The sequence below is a fragment of the Gigantopelta aegis genome, chromosome 1 (assembly GCF_016097555.1).
Source record: "Gigantopelta aegis isolate Gae_Host chromosome 1, Gae_host_genome, whole genome shotgun sequence".
Taxonomy (NCBI): domain Eukaryota; kingdom Metazoa; phylum Mollusca; class Gastropoda; order Neomphalida; family Peltospiridae; genus Gigantopelta; species Gigantopelta aegis.
In genome coordinates this window covers 8,921,303-8,937,109 of record NC_054699.1, presented here as the reverse complement: position 1 = coordinate 8,937,109, position 15,807 = coordinate 8,921,303, and positions in this window count along the sequence as shown.

Below are 15,807 nucleotides of genomic sequence, written 5' to 3'. Positions count from 1 at the left end.
TAGATTTCAAGTCGGATAACTTAGATTCCCAGACATCTGTTGTCGTGAAGGGAATGTGTCGGTAGTCGATTACCTCTGGGTGACAGGTCATTTCCGGACAGGAACTGCGTTATGGAAAAACGTATATTTAAAGAAAGAAAGTTATTTAATGACACACTCAGCACATGTTTATTTATGGATATCTGGCGCTGAAGATATTGCTAAGGACCATGCAGAAAATGAAGACAAAAATACACTGCGGCCACTTCATGGACTAGTCGTTTTCAATTAGCAGCAAGTGATATTTTATATTCATTACCGCAGCAGGCACTCATAACGGGGAAAATAAAAATCATCATTCATTGGTTTAACGTCCACTACTGTTGGACGATTTGACGCCAACAAACCAATCACCGTGTCGGTACTAAATATGACGATTTGGCAAAGCACAGACAATGACGTCACGTAGTTTAAAGCGTTTGCGTTTACGTCTTTCAGGTGTCGGTGTTAAACTTGTAATGAAATGGTAGTTTAATGCAATTCATTATAGATTTTATTTTACAGAATATATAGAACTTTGGTTTGGGTTTTGAAAATGATCTGTGAACGGTGAATAAAATACAAAATTAAAGCAATACCCAGAACAGTAAAGTTGTTTACGTCGTTTCTATATACATGAACGCGTAGCCGATATAGGCTATATCGAAAATAAAGGCTTTAAAAAGCCCCCCATATAGCTGGGGTAATAAATACAATAACAAACTCGGTACCAGTTATTATCAAATGTATGTCCCTCGTGAAATAATTTTTACTCGGGACATAAATTTGATAATAACTGGTAACTGGTTTATTATCCTCTATATATACCATCCCACAGACATAATAACACATACAATGGTCTTTATTACACCAACTGTTAAAGCCGCACACCCTAGTTCCATCCAGCGAAAATAAATTATAATTTGGTTAATCTACAAACCTGTAACACACTTAGATCACGTTTTTATCAAATGGAGTGAAAAAGCAGGTTTTATATCGATAAATACCATGGGAATCCCCATGTCCCAATTGCTTGAAATAATTTTGAAAGTTTGTATTCTGATGTCACCAGTAGATGTCGCTCGAAGCACAACAATGCCTACGTCACGACAAATTTCACAGACTTGGGGTGCGTTCTTTTCACCTCTCCTGGACATGTTCCAACTGTTCTGTCCTGGTTGTATCCCCTCTCCAGATATCGTAGGACTTAGCAAAATTATTGGTTTTAAGGGTTTGTAACGTTTTGTATTGAGATACTTACTTGTCTGAACTTTATTGTTACTGAAAATGTTCACGAACTGTGAAGAAAAATCTCACAAATGAACAACAACAAATCGGATGTTGATTGCGCGAACCGTGCACGAGAAAACAAACCGAACCAAAATGATAACGGTCACGTGGTATACCAACGTCTGTGACATTGAAATGGAAATATCCCGTCTAAAAATAGATTAGACCTTGTCTGCTCAACGTTTTTTTCTCAAACGTGCGCCCGTTTTTCAGAAATACGAAAAATTCATTTTGTGGTATTACAAACACCAGGATTACCAGGATTACCAAAAAACACTTCAGGTGAATGGAAATGTATATTCTAAATAATAAACGGTAAGTAAAGTGCAATTTTATTGGTGAAAAAATGGGTTTAATAGCGAAAAACAACGCCGTAATGGTTAACAACTAGCCGTAACTAGGGTGTGTCCCTTTAATCATTGGCTGGAACAAATGTAACAGATAAAAATCAACCTCCACTTAGGGGATTCGAACCACAGACTCTCAGTACGAGAGTCCAGTGCTCTACCAACTGAGCTAATAGGGAAGTTCCCACTAGCTACTGCCAGTAGGAGCACTTTATACCAACACTACTACACAAGCAAGAGCCCCTACAATAATTCTGAATTAAAATATTATTGGTAAACATTCTTAAGGCAGAGAAAATTTTACTTGTAGAATAAATGAATGAATGAATGAATGGATGAATGTTTAACGACACCCCAGCACGAAAAATACATCGGCTATTTGGTGTCAAACTATGGTAATGCAAACAAATAAGGTGATGATCAACATCAATATAAAAATTCAAGATATAAATAAAAACAAGTGTAAAGAACTGCAAAAATACAAATACAAACAGCACAGCTAGATACTGACTTTTACTCAAAACTTCAATTTGTGCTGTATTGGCCATTCTCAAAGAAAATGTTACACCCCTGCACCACGGTGAGGTTACAGCACGCACAGCGGTTTACTTGTAGAATGCAGGAAATTGCATTTCCGGACATCTAGTTTAAAATTGTTTACGGGGGGAGCATACCCCCGAAACCCCTAGAAACTTTGCTTTACGCCCTCGATCTCAGCCAGCCCATGTCCACTTGCTTCCGCCGTGCCCGACTATCTTTCAGATTTAATGCTTATCAGTTACCATTTAAAAGTAAGCTATGTATCAAAAGTGAAAACTTTAACAATCATTAATAAACAACATAATATATTGATTTTGTACAACTGGTAAATTGTCGGTATTGCATAGCTATTCCGCTATCATAATTCAACTATAAAAAAGGCGATGTTCTATTTTATAATAATGTTTTTAAATCACGCGATATGGAGCGGGATCTAGCTCAGTAGTAAAGCCCTTTCCTGATACGCGGTTGTCCTAAGATCGATCCCCGTCGGTGGCCCCATTGAGCTATATTTTGTTCCAGCCAGTACTTCAGAACTGGTGTAACAAAGGCTTTGGTGTGTCTATGGGATGCTTTGCTGTTAATTAGAAAGAGCAACCTATTGCTTGGCGGCAGCGGGGCTTCTCTCTCATTATCTGTGTGGTCCTTAACCGTATGTTCGATGCCATATAACCGTAATTAAAATGTGTAGTTCGTTGTTAAATAAAACATTCCTTCCTTGACCATCCAATATATATTAGACAAAAAAAAAAAGAGAAACGTTTAGCAATTTAATACTCCATATAACCGTAAATAAAATGTGTTGAGTGCGTCATTAAATAAAACATTTCCTTCTGTACTTTAAATACAAGTTACATTCACTGACGTGACAGTCAAGATTTTCATTTTGTATTGAAAATGTCCTGTTACTTATATGCTCGCGCGCACGCGCGCGTTTCTGAAGTCTGCGTTGTTCTACAAATCTCCCCTGCACGTGCTGTAACCTCACCGTGGTGCAGGGGTGTAACATTCTCTTTGAGAATGGCCAATACAGCACAAATTGAAGTTTAGAGTAAAATTCGGTGTCCGTAAAATTCTGTGATATTTGTATTTGTATTTTTGGCACAGTTCTTTACACTGTTTTTGTTTAAACCTTGAATTTTTATATTGATGTTGATCATCACTTTATTTGCATTACCATAGTTTGACACCCAATAGCCGATGTATTTTTCGTGCTGGGGTGTCGTTAAACATTCATTCATTCATTCATTCTACAAATCTGGACGACAAAACTTTAATAGACGGTCAGGGTCGTATCTCTGCGGAATGCAGAGTCCAATGGGCAATTTTGGCAAAATAGCGGTTGATTCCACGAATCTCGGTCTAGTGCCTCGTGTATAGGAGGACAACCACTCCCGAGGAGATCCTTTTCACAGCAGGACTGCGTTCAACCAGACCGAGTTCGAAAAATGTCCACTAGACTGGTATATGCGCTTCACGGTAAACCAAATGGCTACGTTGGGAACCAATCAAATAGTCCGCGGTAGCGAAACGTTTGCTGGCTGAACTTGGGGCTGATGTCATCCCTCTTGCACTGCCACAAGAGGACTGCCACTCCGACTAGCTTACTAAATCAAAACTAGCATCGGATAGAGCTCATTAGAATAAGTACAGTTGTGATGACATGCACTCATGAATCACTGTCACATCAGTGATGATATCTGCCCCAAGTTCAGACAGCAAACGTTTCGCTAACGTTCGCGAACTATTTGATTGGTTGCCGACGTGTACATTTGGTTTAACACGAAGTGCATAAACCAGTCTAGCGGACGTTTTTCTGCTCGGTCTGGCTGAACACTGCCCAGGTGTTACACTTATAACGGGAATACAGCAGAGTTCTCTCACCATATGGTACTATGTTGTGTTTGCCTTTCTCCACGTTCAAGCCGTCTCTCTCTATGTACTCCATGGCCGAGAAGAGTTGAGTGAAGTTCACGTCTCTCCTGAAGTTCACGTCCAGGTCCACGGACACACTCCCTTCACTGAAACGAATAGGTTACATTTGTGACGGTTGTTTGTTTTGTTCAACGACAACACTGGAGCACATTGATTTATTAATTATCGCCTATTGGGTGTCAAACATTTGGGAATTTTGACATGTAGTCTTAGAGAGGAAACCCGCTACAATTTTCACTAGTAGCAAGGGTTCTTTTATATGCATCATCCCACAGACAGGATAGCACACATCACGGCCTTTGATATACCAGTCGTGGTGCACTGGCTGGAAAGAGAAATAGATCAATGTGCCGACCAATGTGCCCACCAACGGGGATAGATATTTGTCCGACCGTGCATCAAGCGAGCGCTGTACCGTAGCACTGAGCTACGTTCCGCCCCAGTGGGTTATGGTCAACGCCACTTTATTTAATATCAACTTATTTGCGTGCTTACAATCCAATTAAGGTTCAAGTACACTGTCCTGGGCACACACCTAAGCTATCTGGGCTGTCTGTCCAGGACAGTGGGTTAGTTGTTAGTTGGTTAGTGGTTAGTGAGAGAGAAGATGGTGTAGTGGCCTTACACCTACCCAATGAGCCCTTAAGAACTCGCTCTAGGTTGGAGCCGGTACCGGGCTGCGAACCCTGTATCTACCAGCCTGTAGTCCGATGACTTAACCACTGTGCCACCGAGGCCGGTTCAAAGCCACTGACGTATTTATACTCCACTGTAAAAAGCACCGACGTATTTGTACTACTCCATACCATACTAAAATAGGTGAGGTTTTAAAAAAATAAGTTTTAGTTTGGCTTGAGGTAAAAAGAAAAGTGAAGCATATCGTCTGCTCACGGAATTTGAGGTCATACTTTCTTAATTTGTTTTGTATTATAAATGCAAACACAATGGATCTCATACTAGTTGAGAGAGAAAGAAAGAAAGAAAGAAATGTTTTATTTAACGACGCACTCAACACATTTTATTTACGGTTATATGGCGTGAGACATATGGTTAAGGACCACACAGATTTTGAGAGGAAACCCGCTGTCGCCACTACATGGGCTACTCTTTCCGATTAGCAGCAAGGGATCTTTTATTTGCGTTTCCCACAGGCAGGATAGCACAAACCATGGCCTTTGTTGAACCAGTTATGGATCACTGGTCGGTGCAAGTGGTTTACACCTACCCATTGAGCCTTGCGGAGCACTTACTCAGGGTTTGGAGTCGGTATCTGAATTAAAAATCCCATGCCTCGACTGGGATCCGAACCCAATACCTACCAGCCTGTAGACCGATGGCCTAACCACGACGCCACCGAGGCCGGTCTTAGTTGAGAGAGAGAGACTAACAAAAGAATAATCAAATATAAAGTTTAGTAAATAAAACTAACAGGAAAATATAATTTCAAAATCCTTTAGCAGGTGACATTCTTCATAATGGGGTCGTGACGTAGTCCAGTGGTAAAGCGTTCGCTTGATGCGCGGTCGATCCAGGATCGATCCCCGTCGGTGGACCCACTGGGCTATTTTTCGTTCCAGCCAGTGCTCACCAACTGGTGTAGCAAAGGCTGTGGTATGTAGTATCCTGCCTGTGGGATGGTGCATATAAAAGATCCCTTGTTGCTAATCGAAAAGAGTAGCCCATGAAGTGATAACAGCGGGTTTCCTTCCTCAATATCGGTGTGGTCTTTAACCACATGTCTGACGTCATATAACTGTAACTATGAAATGTGTTGAGTGCGTCGTTAAATAAAATAGTTCCTTCCTTCTTCACAATGAGTATTGTTGTTTCGTTTATTTCTCGACCAATGTTTTTTATATATATATATATATATATATATATATAAATAGCACATATGAATGGAACATTCTTGATATTTCCAAAACATTTGTCCTTTTCCTTTTACCTCAGGCCAAACTGAAATAACTGTCGAACAATATGTTTAGTGGAGGCTGGTGCTGAGTATAGTTTGCAAGTTTAGTCGTTATGCCTACACAGTTTTATTAGTCGAAAACATCTTACAATGACAACACTTTCAGGAGTCTTTAAAAGTTGTAATTCTCAAAATTATCTGGGGGATAGCCCTTGTTTCGTGATGCTGATTTAGGTCCGTAGGAACCGGGGGTGGGGGGTGGGTACCCCTGATGGTGGAGAGGGATGGTGGGGAGGGTGCGGGTGGCACAACCCCTACTCGTCCTATTTTATATAAATAAAGATACAAATATGGATTGTGATCCCCACTCCAGACATCGTTCCTACGAGCCTGTGTTTTACGTATGTGACACTGGTAATGTTAGATTGTTCTTGCTACGTCAAACCCCTAGAAATATAGGTGTGTCCCCTAACTTTAACACCTTCCTACGCCACTGATATGTATTGTGGAAGGCCCTGTACAATACAAATATTTATAAAAAGCAATTATGGCTATCCTCGAGCGAAAGTTGTGATTAAAAACATATTTTATTGAATAAAAATATGTTTAATCATAACCTTTGCCCGAGGACATCCATTAAAAACCAATAATGTCAGTATTCAAAGGTTGAGAACAAACTCATCATAAACACGGATATATTTTCCATAACTTGCCCAAGGGCCGTATTCGAAGCTTACTGTCTGTTCTTACCTCAGTTCTCGTATATGGACGTTTTCAAATTCGGACATCTTTGAGAAGTACAAACTGAACTAAAATTGAGCAAACAAACAATAATGTTATCATCGTCACCACCATATCATCATCAGTCATCATCATTATGACGATCAACACCACCACCCCTGTCATCATCATCATCATCATCATCATCATCATCACCATCACCACCATCATCATCATCATAATTATCATCATCATAATCATCATCATCATCATCACCACCACCACCACCATCATCACCATCATCATCATCATTATCAACACCACCATAATATCATTATCAACAAAACCACACATAAATTACACATACGTTCACCCATTCATCCATCCATCCATCCATCTATCCGTCCGTCCTGTATTTGTTTTTCGAATGTGAAAACTGAAATGTATCCAAAGCCAATAAATTAAAATAATGGACTATTCTAAATATACTTATGTACAATTTACAATAACAAGGATAATAATCGTATTCATTTTATACACACAAATGAAGCATATTACTTAAGTAACTACCACTGTTAGTTAACAGTAAAAGGATATAGAAACGATCAATAATTTAATTTTTGTCACTAGATACTATACTGAGGTTAAATAGATTTAAAATAACAGGATATAAAAAGGCCAATAACCGCATCTATTTTGCTCTAACCTGTGCAGGTTTGGGTTTTTAAAGCTAGTGTTTGGAGTGGCAGTCCTCCTACACGCGGTGCAAGAGGGATTAAACAAACTGTTACGGATCCCCTAGGTAAAGTGGCAGTCCTCCTACACGCGCTGCAAGAGGGATTAAACATCCTGTTACGGATCTCCTAGGGAAAGTGGCGGTCCTCCTGCACGCGCTGCAAGAGGGATTAAACATCCTGTTACAAGAGGGATTAAACATCCTGTTACGGATCTCCTAGGGAAAGTGGCGGTTTTCCTACACGCGCGGCAAGAGGGATTAAACATCCTGTTACGGATCTCCTAGGGAAAGTGGCGGTCCTCCTACACGCGCTGCAAGAGGTATTAAACATCCTGTTACGGATCTCCTAGGGAAAGTGGCGGTCCTCCTAACGAACACCCGATAGTGCATCATGGACTCTGTCTAGTGCAGAGATACGGTTTTGTCATTCAGATTTAGTAAACATAAACAGGTTACAATATTTATATTTGTATATTTATATAATTTACAACAAATCAACAGTTAATAACCTCAGTTAACGCAAAAAAAAAAAATCTACAATAATATTATATAAACACTCCGCCCCACCCCTACCATCCCCCCGCAACCCCCCCCCCCTCCAACAAACGTTATTGTAACTTTATACAAATGTTACAGGTTTTTGATTACATTAAACAAACTTGGCTGAAAGTAGGGTCTGCGATTTTAAAAAAGATTTATTATAACCTGATATAACCAAGGTTAATAACAGTGTCTATTTTTAGTTAAAATAAAGTTACAGCAATCAAATGCGGAGTAATATGCAAGATAACCTAATAAGGTTATGGAAACAACAATCGTATTCATTTTATAAACGGAAAACAAGTCAAAAAAGATATTAACAAAAAGCTAGTTTTAAAAAGCCCAAACAGCCAAATACTATTAATTTTATAAAAACAGAAATCAAACGAAGATAACAAAACAAAAGGATATAGAAAAGTCAATAAACTTAATCATATTTGTAAACAGACTGAGTCAGAGACATTCAAATAGAATTACAATAAAATACAAAAAAGTCAATAACCTAAAACAGAAATCAAAGCATATTTACAATAACACGATTTGATTCTGATTTTCTTTAATAAAAACTGTATATCTGCACAAAAGGGTCGAAAGGGGGATTTTGAAAAAAAAAATTCATTATTATTTTCACAAATCATTGTCAAGTGTTCTCGTCTAAAGGAGAAATGGCCTCAGATCAGTTATCTTCCCATTTGGTTGACCTAAATCCGGAAATATGTTCGCGCCTGTAGTCTTCTATTTGACTGTGATTATTAAAATGGCAGACAGCTTTGAAGTGGCAACTATTGGACTGAAGTTGACAGGGAAGAGCATACAGTTTGTAAACATGTGTAACGTGTTGACATTGAAACATTTTTGTGGTAATTCCGGCCCATGCAAAAGTAGTGTGCTTTTTGTGTAAAATGGGTTTACTCCGGTCAGGTTTAGAGGGTGTGTTTGTTTAAACCAACATCCTGGCAGAAAGAGCTGGACAGCAGGGGTTGTCCTTTTCAGGGTATAATTCCCTCAGGCAGGCAAAGGAGCATACTAAATCCATGGGCTTGCTGACATTAAAGGCATACTGTCACAGATTTAAGGACCTTATTTCTCTAAAAATGGATAATAAATAACACTTATAGTAATTGTTGGAAACCAAATCTAGCTATCGTATCACCTTAACAGAACCATGATGGAGTGAAATAATTTCATCTCCTCTCAGCAATGTTAGTTTTTGAATTATGGACCATTGCCATAATTCAATTATTTCTACAAAATGTCATTAATAAATGGTGGTTACGAAGATGGTTGAATAAAGTACATTTAGGGACAAATCAAATTATATTTGTTCAGGTAATACTTTGTTAGACCATTAAATAGGTCAGTGGTCTGTGACAATATGCCTTTAATAACTAACGCTACTTCAAGGAGATCTTTTACAGGACATTATATCCTTCTTACAACGCCTGTACTTTAATGAAAAACAGAACGAAATAAGTAGGCTAAACTATTATTATTTAAGCCCCGGTCACACTGTCAAGAATCGTCTGGGCGGATCCACGACGGATGAAAATCTTTTCGGATGACCCCGGATAGTGGTCTGTCCGCGGTCCCCTACGGATGCACCACGGTTTAACTACGGTTTTCGACGGATAAACCTAGGATTATTAAGGATAGTGGTTAGTTGGCAACGGGGAGCGCTACGGATCGCTAAGAATCGGTACAGTTTAGTACGGACCACAACGGATTGTCACGAATGATGCCGGATCGTGGCTAACCCGGCGTCCTGATCCTTGACAGTGTGACCGGGACTTGACAATAATTTGTATTTTGTAAATCAAACAACACAGTGTAACAAACCTCGTTATCTCAACCTATGGAATCTCGATAGTCCAGGATATATCGAATGAATGAATGAAAGAATGAATGGATGAATAAACGTTCAACGAAACCCTAGTACAAAGAATACATCGCCCTATGGTGTCAACAATATATCTAGAAGTTTATTAATTGCATAGCCATAATTTTCATCAACATTATTTATCTATCTCGAACCACTGGTATCTCGAGCTTGTTACATCGAGATAACGAAGTTTGACTGTAATTAATTACTGAATATTTTAAAGTAAATAATATGTAATTATTTTAATGATACCTGTGCTTGGAGATCTGAAATGACCTGATTGGTCTCAGTGAAATCACCGTAACTTTTCTTCCAGGGCATGTCTATCGCAACAGTTCCAATAAATCGGTTGAAAGCTGTCGACACAACAGAAAATAACAGTGGTCTAAAGGCGACGCCACACAATATGAGTTTCTCGTACAAAAACAGCCCTGAGAATAGCCCATTGACAAGACAAAACATTCAATTTCAACGGTTAAGCTGTATCCTAACCGGACGCGAGAGACGCGAGCAATTATTTTAGAAATCATTGATTTCAATTGCTGTATCTTAACCGCACGCATTCTGCGCGAAAGATAAATCGCACGCGTCCAGTTAGGATACGGCAACTGAAATCAATAATTTCCAAAATAATCAATCTCTTCGCTCGCGTCCGGTTAGGATACAGCTTTAAGCGATAATTTTAGAAATAATTTTGATTTCAACTGCCGCACCCTAACCGCACGCGTGCGAAGCGACATATTTATCTGTCGCGCCGTACGCGTGCGGTTAGGATACGGCGATTGAAATCAATTATTTCTAAAATAATCGCTCGCGTCCGATTAGGATACAGCTTTACTCAAATAGTTGTCTTTAGAAATGGGGGAAAAGTAAGAAAGAACGAGAAATGGTCATATAATGGCCACCAATTAGAAGTTGTAGATGAATTTAATTACCTTGGATTATTACTTCGTTTCAATGGCAAATTTAATAGTACACAAAAAAGACTTGCTGAACAAGGACTCAAAGCCCAATATTGGATATCAAATATCTGTAGTAAGAATTTCTTTAATATTGAAACAATGTTAGCCGTGTTTGATACTTATGTCAATAGCGTTCTTAGTTACGGATCTGAAGTCTGGGGTTTTCACTCAGCTCACGATATTGAGAAAGTACATATACAATTTTGTAAAAAAGTATTGGGTGTGCATAAAAGAACATGCAATTATTTTGTTTATAACGAATTAGGGCGATATCCTTTAGCAATTATCAGAAAACTTAGAATTTTTAAATATTGGATAAAGCTTAGTAGTACCAGTAACTGTATCTTAAAAGCTATATATGAGGAAATGTATCAGTACGGAGATACCTGGTTAACGAACATTAAACAAGAACTAGATACGCTTGGGCTAAGTTATATGTGGGACTCGACCAATATCAATTCTAGTTTTTATGTCATAATAAAAGAACGAGTATATGATGTTTTTAAGCAAAATGCCTATAGTACAATAAGGACATCGCCAAAGGGATTGCTATATCAGCACTTATTATTAAATGGATTTACTTTACAAACCTACCTTACAAAACCAATAGAATCTCGCAATTTAAGACAAATAACAAAAATGAGAATTTGTGCACATAAATTAAATATTGAGTCTGGTAGGTATAAAAATATCGAAAGGGCACAAAGAATATGTACTTTATGTAACTGTAATGAGATTGAGGACGAATTTCATTTTATCCTTCAATGTCCAAGATACGAAACTTTAAGAAAGAAATTCATTAAAAAATACTACTTTAAGCATCCCAGTACTTTGAAATTAATACAACTCTTATCAACCGGAAACAATAAAGAGATAAAACAACCTAGGAAAATATTTATTACAAGCAAACAGAACTAGGGATCAACTATTACTGGAAATAAACTAATATGTTCTCATTTTATCATTACCCTAGCCGCTGAGGATAACCTGTAAAATAACTTATCTTTATTCTGTTTTGTTTTTTCTATTATATATGTGTGTTTGTGTGTTTGAGTGTGTATTTGTGTCTGCGTGTGTGTGTGTGTGTGTGTGGGTATGTGTGTGTATCTATGTATATATGTAAGTCACTCTCCACCATTGTTCCGCACTATTGTATATATTAATGTTTGTTCATTGTTATAATGCTGATAAGTTGAACAACTTAAAGCAATAAAAGAACTTGAACTTGAACTCTACAGCAGGTTAATTAATCTGTATCCGGATAAAGTTTCATTTATCCTGCGAAAATATTGCTGACAAAAGAAAGAAACAAACACAGTTGCATTCACAAATTTACAAATTCGTTTATAAAAAAAAAAGAAAAAAAAAAGAAGAAAAAAAGTACCTAGTCGTTTATATTTGAAAAAAAAAATACATTTGATAATTTTGGGGTTGATGGAAGGAAGGAAATGTTTTATGTAATGAGGCACTCAACAAATTTTATTTTACGGTTATATCGTTAAGGACCACACAGATATTGAGAGAGGAAACCCGCTGTCGCCACTTCATGGGCTACTCTTTTCGATTAGCAGCAAGGAATCTTTTATATGCACCATCCCATAGACATGATAGCACATACCACGGCCTTTGATGTATCAGTCGTGGTGCACTGGCTGGAAATAGCGCAATGGGCCCACAGACGGGGATCGATCCTAAAATGCGATTGTTACCACTTTCTCTTTAAGGACTGCTGAAGACAAAATATCACATGAATATTAAATAAAAGAAAAAACCCAAACAAATAATAATAATAATAAAAAATAAAAAATAAAAATAAAATAATAAAATAAATAAATAAATAAATAATAATAATAATAATAATAATAATAATAATAAAATAATAATAATAATAATAATAATAATAATACAAAAATGGCGACACCGATAGCTGGCCCTCCTGGTTTCAGTCACACTGGTAAATATACGTACACTGTGGTATTATGCAGGTCCGGAATATCGGCGCATTCGTCGACGTTTCTCTCGTTGGTTCAGTAGTTTCAACAGGCGTTGCTACCGCGCATGCGCGTTTGGCAACAACGTGCGCCTTTCCCACCAATCCTTTATCGCCATTATCGGAAGCCGTCATCATAAAGACATCCGGTATGACGTCTATCCGGTCTGTATCCAGCACCAAACACCAACTTCCGTTGTTAGTTTCCTCCACTTTGAAAAAGCTCCTCACTGCCTCGCCGAGAAACAGTGTTAAATGAGAGGTTTCGTCAGAGTCGCTAATGTTGAAATACAGAACCGGATCGCCTATAGATCTACCAACCAGATCTTCGGTGACGTACAAACTCTGGTCGAATGCCGGCGGGTTGTCGTTCACGTCGGTGATGCGAACCCTGAGTTTCGTTTCAATGCGAGTCGCGCCGTCTGTGGCGGCGACCGTCAGCACGTATTTGCTGTTACCGCCGGTGCTGATGTCGTAGTCAAGGTTGATGTTCGTATAAACGTCTCCGGATGACGAGTGGACGGAGAAAGGGTTAATTATCGTTGATTCATTGGCTGTAAGGTGAAAATTTTCTTTAATTAATCCACTGTTTTAATTAAGGCTGAAATATTCCGTATATATATATATATATATATATATATATATATATATATATATATATATATATATATATATATATATATATACAGATAGATAGATAGATAGATAGATAGATAGATAGATAGATAGAAAGATATACAGTCAAACCTGTCTTAAGCGGTCACACATGGGAGTAGATAAAAGTGGCCGCTTAAGACAGGTGGCGACATATAGTCTTTGAAACATATGTTATTGTACTCTTAAAAAAGGTAGGGGAACTCTAATAAGAATTTACAATTGCCAAAATTGTAAGGTATATTAGCTGTGGGGAATGGTTATATGATAATAGTGAATTAATTGGGCAAACATTACAACCGGTAGTTCAGTATTACAGTAGGTTTTATGACCACCAAAGATCTTGAAGGACGATTGGGGTCAGAAGTAAAATTTGACAGTTGACGTTTTTTTATCAGTAAATTGCAAATTCAAATAATAAAAATTAAATAAAAACAAAACAATAACAACTGTATGATCAACAGAATGAAAACGATTGACAGAAATAATGTTCCACAGTTATTAATGGACCTTCCTGGAAATATTCAAAATCGAGAATGACACCCCACGCACGTGTACGGGGCAACTGCGTGATACAAGTGCAAACTATGGAATGTGTTTCGGTGTGTTGATAAACCATCCCCGAATAAAATTCCACATAACAAAAAATTTACAAGTATTTACGCTCCAGTTAATACATTTTCTAATTTCTGTATAATATATATACATGTATATATATATATATATATATATATATATATATATATATATATATATATATATATATATATATATATACTGAACAAAATAAGAAACTTCCGCTAACTTTGCTTGAACATAACTTGATGAAAACAAACCGGGGGAATAATTGTTATATATGCGTTTAAAGAGTGTTCCATGATGTATCGTTTGGTGCAAAAATCATCGCCATAGGTTAACAGAAACTGGGAGAAATTTTGACCAAGTGTAGTAGGGGTTAAAAAAAAGAGAAAAAACCCCACTTAATAACGGGTATGACCACCTCTTGAATTGACCACTGCAGTGCATCGCAGGCGCATAGAATTGACTGAAGTGTTGATATCTGCCTGTGGAATATTGTTCCATTCCTGAATGAGCGCTTGACGAAGTTCGTTGACGTTATCGGGTGGGTTGGGACGACGCCTCAATCGTCTGTCCAGACTATCCCAGACATGCACGATGGGGTTGAGATCAGGACTTTTAGCGGGCCAGTCATCAATTAAATCAATGTTATTTGTCCTAAGAAAATTTACAGTGTCTCTAGCTGTATGAGAGGTGGCATTATTATGCTGAAAAATCGAGATGTTGGCGTTGTTATGGAACAGAGGAATGACGTGATGAGCGAGAATGTCATCGCGGTAACGCTGAGCATTTAAATTGCCATCAATGACGACTAGTGGAGAACGATAACCATGGGCAATGGCTGCCCAGACCATGACACAACCCCCACCCCCGAAACGATCTCGTTCAAGAACACAACAGTCAGCATAGCGTTCATTTCTCCTACAGTTTCGAATCGATTGCGCAAATGCGTGTTCATGATATAGCGGTCTTGACCACGTGTTGTAACACGCGGACGTTCACGACGTGGCAAGTCGTTGGTGCTTCCTGTCGTTCGAAATCTTACGCGAAGATTTCGTATCGCTCGACTAGAACTCCCAACATGCCTTGCAACGTCTTCTGTCGACATGCCAGCATCAAGCATGCCAATCGCCCGTTCGCGTAAATTATTGGGTATTCTTGGCATACTAAAAATGCTACAATGTAAAAAACGTTAATTTGTTTTACAAATTTTGAAGCGTTTTCGTTCACAACAATGTCAGTAAGACAAGTAAAACAAATTGACCGAATACTACACGGGACATGTCGAACCATGCATGCACGTGCAAATTGAATTTCACGTTGTCGACGATTAACAGTGCAAAAATTCATGAATCCTGATAATACAATATTACTATATTTTATATATATATATATATATATATATATATATATATATATATATATATATATATATATATATATATATATATATATGTATGTATGTATGTATGTATGTATGTATGTATGTATGTATATATGTATATGTATATGTATATGTATATATATATATATATATATATATATATATAGAGAGAGAGAGAGAGAGAGAGAGAGAGAGAGAGAGAGAGAGAGAGAGAGAGAGAGAGAGAGAGAGAGAGAGAGAGAGAGAGAGAGAGAGAGAGAGAGAGAGAGGTTATTACCAGAGTATTATTAAAAATTCCTAATATATGATATTGATGATACC